Source organism: Vicugna pacos, chromosome 1, assembly GCF_048564905.1.
Source record: "Vicugna pacos chromosome 1, VicPac4, whole genome shotgun sequence".
Classification (NCBI taxonomy): domain Eukaryota; kingdom Metazoa; phylum Chordata; class Mammalia; order Artiodactyla; family Camelidae; genus Vicugna; species Vicugna pacos.
The window spans coordinates 81,169,047-81,182,249 of record NC_132987.1 but is presented as its reverse complement, the minus strand read 5'-3'; the positions used below and the strand labels follow the sequence as shown (position 1 = coordinate 81,182,249).

General features: G+C 33.8%; 1 long non-coding RNA gene across 1 annotated transcript; it reads right to left on the bottom strand.

The window, feature by feature from the left end:
* Window positions 1–5,194: 5,194 nt before the first annotated feature.
* Window positions 5,195–10,200, bottom strand: LOC140698576 (uncharacterized). The gene is made up of 3 exons (XR_012076389.1): window positions 10,031–10,200; window positions 9,425–9,694; window positions 5,195–5,359 (listed from the first exon to the last, which is right to left on the bottom strand). It is a non-coding gene; the product is annotated as an uncharacterized lncRNA (long non-coding RNA).
* Window positions 10,201–13,203: the final 3,003 nt, after the last annotated feature.

Here is a 13,203-nt window from a genome sequence, read left to right as displayed (position 1 = left end):
CAATGGAAGGATTTCTCTCTTTTTTAAGGCTGACTCATATTCCATTGTGTGTATATACCATATTTCCTTTATCCACTTATCTATCAATGAATATGTGGGTTGCTTCCATGTCTTGGCTATTGTGAATAACGTTACAGTGATTATTGGTCGGAGATACCTTTTTGAAATAACTGATTTCAGTTCCTTTGGATATACACCCAGAAGGGAGATTGCTGGAAAATACGGTAGTTCTGTTGAATATTTTTGAGGAAACTCCATATTGTTTTTTACAGTGGTTTCACCAGTTTACATTCCCAACAACATTGTAAAGAGTTTTCTTTTCTTCACTGTTCCTTTCCAACACTTGTTTTTGTTTTTTTGTTTTGATAATAGACATCTTAACAGGTGTGAAATGATATCTTTTTGTGGTTTTAATTTGCATTTCCCTGGTTATTAGTGATGTTGAGCACCTTTTCGTATATCCATTGACCATTTGTTTGTCGTCTTTGGAGAAATATCTATCCAGTTTCTTTCCTCATTTTTTAATAAGGTTATTTGTTTATTTACTGTTGAGTGTAGGATTTTCTTATATATTTTGAATAATAACCCTTTATCAGATGTATGGTTAGCAAATATTTTACCCCATTTCATAGATTGCCTTTTCATTCTTTGGTTTAATACAGTCCCACTTGACTGTTTTTACTTTTGTTGCCTGTGCTTTTCATGTCCAAGAAATCACTGCTAAGGTCAGTATCAAGATTTTCCTAATGCTTTCTCCTAGAAGTTTTAAAGTTTCAGGTCTTAACATTTAAGTCTTTAAACCATTTGAGTTGATTTTTATATATGGTGTAAGGGTCAAGTTTCATTCTTTTGCATATGAATATCCAATTTTGTAACACCATTTATGAAGATACTGTTCTTTCCTCACTTGTGTTCTTGGCACCCTTGTGAAAGATCAATGGGCTATATAGGCATGGGTTTATTTCTGGGCTCTCTGTTATGTCCCATTAGTCTATCTGTTCATTTTTATGCTAGTACCATACTCTTTCATTTACTGTAGTTTTATAGTGTATTTTGAAAATAGGAAGTGTGATGCTTCCAGTTTTGTTCTTCTTACTGAAAATCGTTTTGGCTAGTCAGGGTCTTTTGTGATTCCATAATAATTTTAGGATTATTTTTTCTATTTCTGCAAAAATGCCATTGGGATTTTGTTAGGAACTGTATTGGATCTATAGGTAGCTTTAGGTAATATAAACATTTTAACAATATTAGGTCTTCCAATCTATAAACGCAAAGTATCTTTCCATTGTGTGTCTTCTATTACTTTTTTTTTTTTTAGTGTAGGTACTGGGATTGAACCCAGGATCCTGTGCAGGCTGAACATGTGCTCTACCACTGAGCTATACCCTCCAACCTATTAATTTTTAATCAATGATTCATGGCTTTTAGTGTACAAATATTTCATCTCTTGGTTAAGTTTATTACTAAGAATTTTACTATTATTGATGCTATTGTAACTGATTATTTTTTAACTTCCTTTTTGGTTTGTTGTTAAGATATGGATATGTAACTAATTTTTATAAGTTGATTTTATATCCTGAAACTTTCCTGAATTCATTTATTAGTTCTGATAGATTTTGTGGGTTTATGTGGAATCTTTAGGGTTTTCTGCATATTGTCCTCTTTTCTCTCTTTCCATTATCATTAATCATCTATTAACTGTGGGTCTTCTATTGGGAGCCTTTGACTATGGGAATTTTCCCCCTATATACTCCTTTTACAACAAATCTGAGTCTCTTCCCTTATTTTTAGCTCCTATATTGGACTCCCCAAATTCTAATTTTAATCTTGACTTTCAGTAAGTCTTTAGTCTATGAAACTGATCATATTCACAGCATTTCTCCATACTATCCCACATAACCCCCAAATTCAGGTTGTCATTAATTGAACTCTTTACCATCTCTCCTACTCTACCCTTTGTCTCCATTTTTTTTGTATCTTACAATGTGCAAGGCAACTTTTCTATATTCTAGATTCAAAGTCAAGAAATCAATCATAAGTTCCACATCATTTATTTCAATAGATCTAATATGGCCCAAGCCCAGTCAATTTCAGTCTTAAAAATAACTGAACTTTCTGTTACATTCTACTACAACTGTTCACATCATAGTTCAAGCCATCATTACCTCATTTTGCATACTTCATAACTGCATCAGCCACCTAAATAACTATCTTAAAAATATTTCATCATGTCATTATATTGCTTCATTTTCAGTGATGCTTCATTTTCAATGATGCTCCATTACCTATTGGATTAAGTCCAGAATTTTGTGTTGGTTTTATTCAAACCTATTCCCATTAACAAACACACCACTTTTACTCAAGCTGAGCTGAACTTCTCGTTTGTTCTCTGAGGCTTTTACTTTAAAATTGGGAGAATTGTATTACACAGAATGATCTGTAAAGGTATCTTTTTTCTACAGTTTCCATTTTAAACAGACAGAGACACATACAGAAAATTATTTTTATCTTTATTAAGTAATTGTTAAAGTTGTAATGCATGTAGGCAGGAACAGGCCATGTGTATTTAAGCTGGCCTGTGAAAGACATGTCTTTTACAGATATTCTGGCTTGTCTAACAGAAATATCTCTGTCTTCTGTCCAACTGTGCATGATATCAATTTAATGTCCTCCACTGAGCCCCTGTGTATTATTCAACGTACCACAAATTAATTTGAATATCAGAGATGGTAAATTATTTGTATAGAATTCTCATACAACATATCTAAGCTTTTTTGAAGGCTGACATACAAATATATTAACAAACAATATGCTGTACCTACTACCATTTTAATTGTTCAATATACAGGACATGGTAATTCTAAACTTACATTAAAATCGCATTGCAGACGTATTTTCATTAGCTCTTAGTCATGCAGAAACACTTACCTTTTTAGCTTTGTGAAGTTGGTGGGCTATGTTAGGAATATCTTGGATTCTAGAAGGACGAGAATTTTCAAGTTTACTTCCCAGACCTCAGTACAGTTAACTTCAGTCAAGATACCTATATAATGAAACCCTTATCTAATAACAGGAGCACCGAGGATCCCAGCCACGATGGCTGCTGTTTTCCTCTTGTATCCACTTTTGGATATAGGTCTATATTCACCTGACTCACTACTAAAGATTCTGCCTTCTGTTTTAAGTGTTTACATGACTCTCTAAACTTAAACTGACATGAGCTTTCTGAGTTTGATAATTACCATCCCCTTTATGTTTGTAGTTCAGCCAAACCTGAACCAACCTTCTTCTTTTCCATACTAAAATGAAGTATGGAATATGGATTGAATGGCTTATTTAAAAGGATCTTACTACAAAGAAATCCCTTGCTTTATACCTGTTCCTTAGTCCAGGTTTTATATTTACACTACTCCTATAAGAGCATTCTTAAATTTTACTTTCAACCACTTTTTTTCCCTGATAAATGAGGGCTAGTCACATTGCTCATCTATTGGTCTTCTAATTAAAGACAGCTCCCTTCTCTCTGCCCATCCTAACCCTTTGCCATCCTCTAAAGCCATTTAAAATCTATCAAATTCAATTCCTTTATCAACTTCAATTTTTTTTATCAACTTCCAAATAACTTGTTCATATTGACCTCCCTATCTTAACCTTCCAAAGCACTAAATTGGTTGTACCATGAATGTTGACACTAGATTATAATCGATTCAGCCCTGTGTCATCTCATACTATTCTCTGAATTTGCAGCTAGAGGGAGAGGAAGTAATGGAGTTAGTAAGTTTCTTGTGAAGAATGATAAGTAAACAGAAAATTCTGCTGCTGACTATAAATGTTTTCCTTAACTTAGTACATTGAACAATGACTAGGCAACCCAGTACATACTAGATATTGAATAAAATGTATGTCCTTTGAAGAACTAGTTAATTCATAAATAAATGAAGAGATTACAGTAATGTAATTGCCTAAATTTCCAAATTGTATTTACCTTATCTCTATGGCACAGGTTAAAATACATTGTATGTTCTATTTCTCTCTGATTACTGTGAAAAGAAGGTAAGTGATGTTTAAATGCGAATTTTTATCTTAACAAGAAGCATTAGTGATATCATATTGAATTTGTGAGTTTTAAAGCTTTTAAAAACCTATTATTATAATCTGCAAAAACAACCTGAGTCACTGGGCTGTACAGCTGAAACTAACACAATATTATAAATCAAATTATACTTTGATTAAAAAAAACTGTTATGTCATCAGTAGTTAGACATAGGAACAAGTGTATATTGGTTTGAAATTTTCTTTTGAAATAATCCACATGTGAATTTTTGTATTTTTCTGGACATTTAAACACAGAAACATTGTAAATACCAACGTGTATTTAACAGTTTCCTTATTCTGTGAATACTGTTAGAATTAGGAAAGCCATTTTAAAAAGTTCAACAGCCCTGTTAGGGCTAGGATCACAATTGGGTCTCATTTTGGAAAGCTGTTTCCATGGAGACATTGAATATCACATTATTTATTAGAGTCTGATTCTAGTAAAGAAAATTAATCACAACTTTACTGAAAATTGTTTTTGAGAAGAAATTCTGATTATCATTAATAGTTACAGGTAGACTAATCTCTAAAGAAGATTGTGGTTTGATATTAAGAATTGGGACTGCACAGAAAAGTTGAGTTGAACCTGACATGTTTTAAGAAAATGGGAAATGTATTCCAAGGTCTTAGGCAATTTTCTTTCCTATAAAAACAATGTTCTTCTCTATTCTTACTCAAAAGGAGATAATTGGTTTCAGTGTTTATTTCTCTAGAAAGGTTAAGAGAGAAATTCTCTAGGAGGATGATCTTCCAGTTTCTTAATAGATGTTTTCTTTTTAGTGGTATTTCACCACTCTCTACCTAAAGTTGCAAATGTTGAGGTGGACTTAAATCCCCATTGATGGCCAAGAATCTGACCATTTCCAGACAGCTTTATTACGGTTGTAGAGACACTTCAGCCTGGTAAATTCTGGGATGCTGTGAACACCATGTATTTCTTGGAAGTTTTTGTGAGTTGACACTGTGACGAAACTCTCTGTCATAATCTCAGCGTCTAGTCTTCACACTTAAAGATGAGACACTGCTTTCATGTGGAGTGATGTAACTAACTGAAAAAGTACATTTCTAAGCCTCTCTTTGAGATAAGGGTAAGCACGTGACTAATGCTTTGGCTCAAGTTAGATGATCAAAAGTTACGCAGTGGGGCTTCCAGCAAAGCTTCATTCAACCAGCAAATTCCTTTTGTCTGTGCCTGTTCCATCTTCCTCTACTTGCAATGAGAACATGATGGGCTGGAGCTTCATCTCATACAAACAGGAGGTAACTGTGAAGAAAGACACACATGCTGTAGGTGGGAAGGCAGAGAGGTAGAAGGATTCTGGGATGCTGTTGACCTTATAGAACCACTGGATCACCCCTGATCTAAGATACCCTTTTTTCATTTCCCATGGGAGAATAATGAACACCAATGTTTTAGTCAGCTGTGAATTTAGGACTCTGTTACCAGCAAATGAACACATTTTTCATTGATTTTTATTCCATAAAGTAAAACATACATTACAAATTCCATTGTATTATTCCATATCGTTTTGCTTTCTGAAGTTTCTTTAGAATATATTGTCACCTAGCACATAGCCTGGCATATTCTTTATTTGCTCTATAATATTTGAACTGAATATCAGAAAAGGACTATCTCTGTTTTTTTCATGATATTTACTAGAAATAAAATATATATCATTAGAGAGAGGTGGGGAAGAGGAGTGGGAAATTGAGTATAAGAGGCTATCAAACTATTATCTAGGATAATAAATTATAAAGCTACTGTGATTCTTGATTTAAACTTATCTCCTTGATAATCTATTCCAACTCATTTTATGAGGCAGGAAAACTGAGAAGTAACTTGTTCTAACCTCAGACAAAAATCCTGGTCTTCTGGAATTGATAACTACTTTTCTTTCTCATGTGAAATTTTCAGACACAGACCTCTGGATCTCTTTTAAAGTGAGAGATTTAAGTAAACTGGAATCTTGTGTAAACCCTTTACCAGAGTTTCCTTTTCCTTCTTCTTTTTCTTTTTCTTTTTCTTTTTCTTTTTCTTTTTCTTTTTCTGTTTCTTTTTCTTTTTCTTTTTCTTTTTCTTTTTCTTTTTCTTTTCTCGTTTTTTGTATATAGCCAGACCTGATCCTAATTGACATAGTAGCTATATCCTTGTATGTATGGAGCACAGAATGTATAATGTACATTTCCTGGTTATCTGAGACAGAATTTTACATGGGAAAGTGAAGTTGTATCGTTACCATATTCTCTAACTTATGGATTGATTGTGGATTTGTAACAGAGTACTTTAGTTTTTTAAAATAGTTATTTTTAGTGAACTTGTTAGATAATTTAGTTGCATAAGCACACAAATATTTTACTACATTAAGATGTTCACAGAGATAGAAAAGATTATAAATCCATCAATAAACTATCACACCTTATCTATTCCTTTAAGCTCTTCAAAAGTCTTAGATTACTTAGGAGTATTGTCTCCTTTAAGACTTTCTGAGCTTGAGATTTATAGAAACAGTGAGCATTGCAAACAGTAGTTAAAAAAAAGATCTAAGCACTATTTGTTTAATTCAGAGTAAGAAAACTCAAGGCAGTATAAAAACTCCCATTTTATAAGTTAAAGGAAATGATTTTGAGAAGCTATGGAGGTAGAAGAGTATTACCAAACTGACTGAAGTTTTATATCCATCTAAAAATTCCCAGAGAATTTTTATCTCAAAATTAGCCTTGTGGAGAAATTAGATCTAAAAATAGTCTTTGAGTATGTGTCTATAGACACGTGAAGATTTGTGTTTCATTCACTGTATAGTGATATGAATTCACATTCACAATGAAGGCATCTAATTGTATAAATGCATTGAGGTATATGTTTCTTTAAAATCTTGTCCAAGATGTGGATTTTGTAATTTAGTACTTTTTTAATGTCGTCATATTTAATATATATATGAACTTTACTATGTAGTCCATTAAAATGAGAATCTGATGCTTATTAAAGACTATGTAACAGGTAGGCTGTGTATGTCATATATTTTAATTAGAATTATTTTATATAATTCTGGACTCAAATATTTTGTTACTTGTTTAAGATCCCAGAACCAAGAAGAGAAAGAGCCAGAACTTAATCCATAGCCACATTGTCTCCACTCTACTGCAGTAACTTTACAGTTTCAATTTTGTTAGCAAATGAAAAGGGCACTTGAGTCACTGAGTTACGGAGAATACTGATGTCCCTCACTTACGTGTCACTGCTGCTGAAATGTTATTTTCTGAATCTCTAAATCAAATAGACAAGTTATCAGCACTAATTGGTAGAAACCTGTGCCCACTACAGGTGGAATAAACAATGGTTTAAAAAAAATCTTAAACACTAAAATCAACCTTTTAAGATCTGAACTTGAAAACCTAAGAATATAAAGTGATGACAGCATCATCATAGACTGCTTAGAACTTGAAAGAATTCTCTTAAGTGTGAAGCCTAGTGCTTGTTGTGACAGAGCTGGAGAGCTGGTAATTTCTTCTCACTAATCTATTTTTTTTTCCTAAAGAAATCTATATGTCCAAGAAATGCTTCCCAATGCACCACAACATTTAATTTTTAAAACCCAAATAACATAATGACTAGAAAGGGAAATATGTTATTACACATTACTTCTCATTCATTTATATTCCATAGTTTAGTGGCTAATGAACATTAGAGGGCTCTAGAATTTCTGAGGATATTTTTTAAACTTTAGATTCCTATACCCAACTCTTAAAGATTCTGTTACACTTGGTCACACATTACACTTATTGTATGTGTATACACACACACATACACACTTAACAGGTACATCTGGAGATTCTCATGAGAATGGTCTAGGGAACACATTTTGAGAATTACTGAGTCAGTCTGCATGTTTGTTCAATTTGTATCATAGTACATAAGCGTGAAATTATAAATCTGAATGAAATCAATGACTATGAGAATCCTTAATTTACCAATGAAAAAAGCACTCCGTTGAATGTTATAAACTCAGTTGAATGTGTAGGATCTGAGTTTTTCTCTATTAGCAGGCTTACAAATTAGCCTGACAGAGTTTCACGGATGCTGAAAGAAGACAAGATCTCCTGGGTCGGAGACAAAAGACTTTACTCCTCATTCCATAGCAAGCAGCATGGGCTCATGTTCATACCAGTTCTCCTTGTCATCCCCAGGTCTCACAGGCATAATGGAACACACAGGTACATGTTGCACATTTAGAAAACCCCAACCTTTTATAAGGTGCTGCACAAAAACCTCCCCAAACATCGCCCTGAAGGGAGGATATTCTGAACATCAAATAAACCTACCTTTTCTCTGGAGGGAGACACTATCTATTTTCCAAGTCTATTTACAAACACTGAAAAGTCAGTGTGGAACAAAAGCTCTTATTGATTTAGTTTATAAAACATGTGGAAACATGAGAGACCCAGGCAGAATTCTCCCAGCAATAAATTTTCCATTTTTAATTGGGTATTTTACATGGTATAATCACAGGGATCTCACTATTCCATCTCATTCCCAATGTGACTTGTTTGTTTTTGCCTCTCCCCCAAAGATCTATATGAAGATTTCTCACCATCCTTTCACTAGGTTTCCTGAATACTGTAGGAGAGTGTCTACATCGTGTAGTTCGATCAGGCAAAGTCATTTCTGACTTTTAATACTGCAAAGATAGGGAGAAAAACCCCTAATGGTCATACCTTACCATTAAAGTCACCTAAAAAATGTTATCCTGGCATAGATATGTAACACTTTCAATGTTTTTTGTTTGTTTGTTTTTTGCTTAAGACAATAGGCCCAATCCAAAGCCAAAATTCTAGAAAGGTAAATATGAAAAATTCTGGAAAGTTAATACCTAGTACAGAATGTATTCTCACTTGATTTGTTACACTCCTCAGTCATCACAGAATTTTTCCTTTGTTAATCATTAGGACTGGTATTTATTGGGGGTCTTCCATTGCCTGGATATTATTGGTGGTGAGATCACTTTATTTAGAACACACATGATAGAAAGCATTACGTTAAGCAGCATACCTGACCTCAGAGAGCTTATAGCACATTAGTGAAAGACTATTTTACGCAAATGCACAGTAAAACAGAGTAAAAAGTGCTGCTTCATTAGAGACTGTATGAGTTTCCTGTTGCTGTTGTAACAAGCTACCCCAATGTAGGGGCATAAAACAATCGACCTTTATATTCTTGCTGTTCTGGAGGTCAAAAATCTAAAATCACTGGGCTAAACCATGGTGCCTTTCCCCTGGAGGTGCTAAGGGGAAATTGATTTCTTGCCTTTCCCAGCTTCTAAGGGCTGTCTACCTTTTTTGTCTTGTGACTTCTGGTACTTGCATTACTCCAACTTCTGCTGTCATTGTCACATCTCCTCTGACTCTGGCTCTCCTCCTTCCAACTCTTCCCTTATATGGACTCTTGTGATTACATTGGGCTTCAATAGTTAATCCATGATAATTTCCCCATCTGAAGGTCATTAACTTAATCACATCAGCCAAGTCACTTTGGCCACATAGGGCAAGATAATCTCTGGTTATAGAGATTAGTATAGATCTACTTGGTGAACCATTTTTCCACCTAATACAGAAAGGTATATGTCATTGTCGTCATTAAGAGTAAAAATCCTACAAGTTTAATTAGATACCTGGTTTGGTTTCTGAAGAAAATCTTACTAATTATTTTTATCAATGATGTAGGTAACACTTATATATTGATTATTCCCTCAAAAGAAATGCTACTAAAACTAAACTAGGCAATTCAGAAAGAGAGAAAGACAGAGAGGCACAGAGAGGGAAATTGTATTTTCTCATAGTTCTTCATGAAGCTGAACTGCCTATCCACTTAACAAAGAGAATTCTTTGAACATTTTTTGATACCCTAATAAAAAATTCTCTTAATGAAGCAGTAGTTGACCTTAAAGTAGTCCAATATAACAACTTCTGAACTTGCTGACTGCTTATTGATTTCTTTAGCTTGTTGCTAATACTCTGTTCACAAGTTCAATATTCAAATCTTGAATGTAATGACGGCAGCCTGTTCCAATACTTGATAATAATTTCAAAGGGAGAAAGAAGCAGGTGAGCTTCCTATCATAATATGGTGATGTTTTGACATGACTGTCTGCCCTGAAGTCAAAAGACTGAAAAGAGCATACCCTTGAAGCTTCTCTCTGATGTCACAATGTGATTCAAAGTAATCAGAATGAATATTCATGTTTTCTAGTGTCTGAAATGCTGTCATGGTCCCATCAGTTACTAAGCAATGACAACATGATGTTGTTTTGATGATTCTTGTTTTTTTAGTCCTACCAACTGTTGTAATGCATACATGAGCATCCAAGCTCTATCTCCTAATCAAAGCTGATTTATTATTTTGATGAAATAAAATAGCATATGACACAAAAATAACAGAAAAATACAGGGAAATTATAATAAACAAGCATGGACTCCTTCCACTTTGCTAACTTAACATTAACTTCTGCTCCCCCCAAAATTTGGAGTAATAGAGATGGGATTCACCCTTCTACCTGAAACAGCCAAAAATCAAATGAAGTATGTAAACCAGTTGTTTTCAAGACAGCAGTCACTGAAGGACAGTGATCCTTAACTAACGTGAAAGTGAGGTGAGCACCAGAATTGTCTGAGCTTTACTCCACTGAGAGTATTTTCAGGCCACAGTCCAGAGAGGGAATATTCAGGAAGAGCCTGAAAATTCCCCAAGGAGATGGAGCAAAGAGTCCAAGCAGGCCAAGGTGGCTCAAGTTTGAAAAACAGAGTAGAACAGAGGAAGGAGCTGCACAGAGAGAATGGCAGAGGTCTGCAGGAGGTCCTCTTCACGTATTCAACCCCGGGTTTTACACACCTGTGTGAAGAAACTGCCTGAGGCTGGGGAAAGAAATACATGGAGACTTTAAAAGTAACATTCCTTGATGCTTTACAGTGATGGGAATCGTGCTATTCCCGCCAGGAATACTGGAAAGCTTCACATTCAGGGAAAACTGAGTAGGGCACACAGAACAGTAGTGCCTCAGTAGAGGGGAATAATTAGCACTCATCTGAGTCCCACTTAACAGAATTTAAAGCAGGAATGAAAGGACCAAACTATTTCCAAGAAACCCAACTTCACCCCAGGATTAAGATCAAAATATTTAGAGAAATATAAAATAGCCACCACCCTAAAAAGTAAATTCACAATATATGGTATCCTATAAGAAGTTACTACACATGTGCAAAAGCAGTCAATTAAAACAGACTCATGAGGGCAAAAATGTTAGCTCTGGGGAAGAGAGAAATGAAAGGAAGTATTATAACTGTATTCTGTATGTTCCAAAAGTTAAGGAGATTTTTGAAAGATACTTAAAAGTCAAACTTCTAGAGATGAAAACTGAAATACTTGATACAGAAAAATATACTAGATGAGATTAATGGTGGATTAGAAATTGCAGAAGAATTAGTGAATTTTAATTCATAAGAACAGAAATTTGACCAAAAGGAAAACAGAGTAAGAATCTGATAAGAATGAGCAAAATATCAGTTAACAGTGGGAAAACTTTAAGTGACATAATCTACAGTAATTAGAGTCCCTAAAGGTAAGAAAGGCAAGGGACAGAAAAAATATTTAAAGAAATGACTGAATTTTTTCCAAATTTGATGAAACTTACAGATAGAAGAACCTGTGTTCCTCCAAGAAAAGAAACATCAAGACAGCTACACAGGACATATAGTCAAATTGCTTGAAACAAAAGATGAAGGAACTTTATAGGCAATTGGAGAAGACATATTATGAACAGAGAAATAAAAGCAAGGATGATGACATGCAAAGAGAGACTGAAATACCGCCTTTAAAGTTCTCAAGAAACAAAAGCCTGTCAAAACAATTATTTACCCAACAAAATTTTCTTTCAATAAAAAAGTAAAAAATAAAGATTTTTCAATGTGCAAAAGATGAAAGAATGTATCACCTTCAGACTCATACTACAAAGCACTTTTGAAGAGTGTCCTTCAGATAGAAAGAAAGTGATATCAGATGGAAATATATATGTACACAAAGCAATGATGAGAACCAGAGTTGGTACCTCCACGAGTGAATATATAAGATTTGTTTATTAGTTCAGATCTTGTAAAATTCCCCTCAATATTAACCCAAAGAAAAGCAGGAAAAAGAAAACCAGAGAAATGGAAAACAGAACAAGCAGAAAATGAAAAATAAAATGGCAGAGCCATATATATCAATATTATATTCAGTGTAAATGGTTTAAATACACTAATTAAAGCAGATACTGGCAGAATGGATAAAATAAAAGCATGATCCAACTATATGGCATCTAAAAGAAACTCAAAATATAATGATATAGATAAATTGAAAGTGAAAGGATGGAAAATAATGTATTATGCAAACATTAAACAAAGGAAAGCAGGGGTCGCTTTATTATTATCAGGTTAAGTAGAGCAACACAATTTCTAAAGACAAAGAGCTACAGAAAAATGATGTGTCAATCAACAAGAAGACAGGGCAATTCTAAGTGTTCATACATCAAAGAACAGAGCTTCAAAATATGTTAAATAAAAGGTGATAGAATTGATAGAGAAAAACAAATACCCATTTTAATTAGAGATTTCAACAGCTTATTACAAATGATAAAACAACTAGACAGAAAAAAGGAAAGATACAGAATTAAATACACCATAAACAAACAGGATCTAATCTATATTTATGGAACACTCCAACCAATGGCAGCAAGATACACATTATTTTTAAGCTTTTATAAAATACATATAAAGATAGATTATATTCTGGCCATAAAATGAACCCCAGCAATTTTAAAAGAATTGCAATCATACTAAAATAGGTGTTTAACCACAATAGAAACCAGTAATAGGATAATAGGAAGATCTCTAAGTATTTGGAGACTAAATACATCTATAATAATAAATTCTCAGTAAATTTAAAAGGATTCAAGTCATGTCAAGTGTGTTCTCTGACATGTGGTACTAAAATAGAAGTCAACCGAAAATAAGAGATGTCTAGAATATCCTCAAATACATGAATATGAAATAACATGTCTAAATAAAACATTCAGGTCAAAG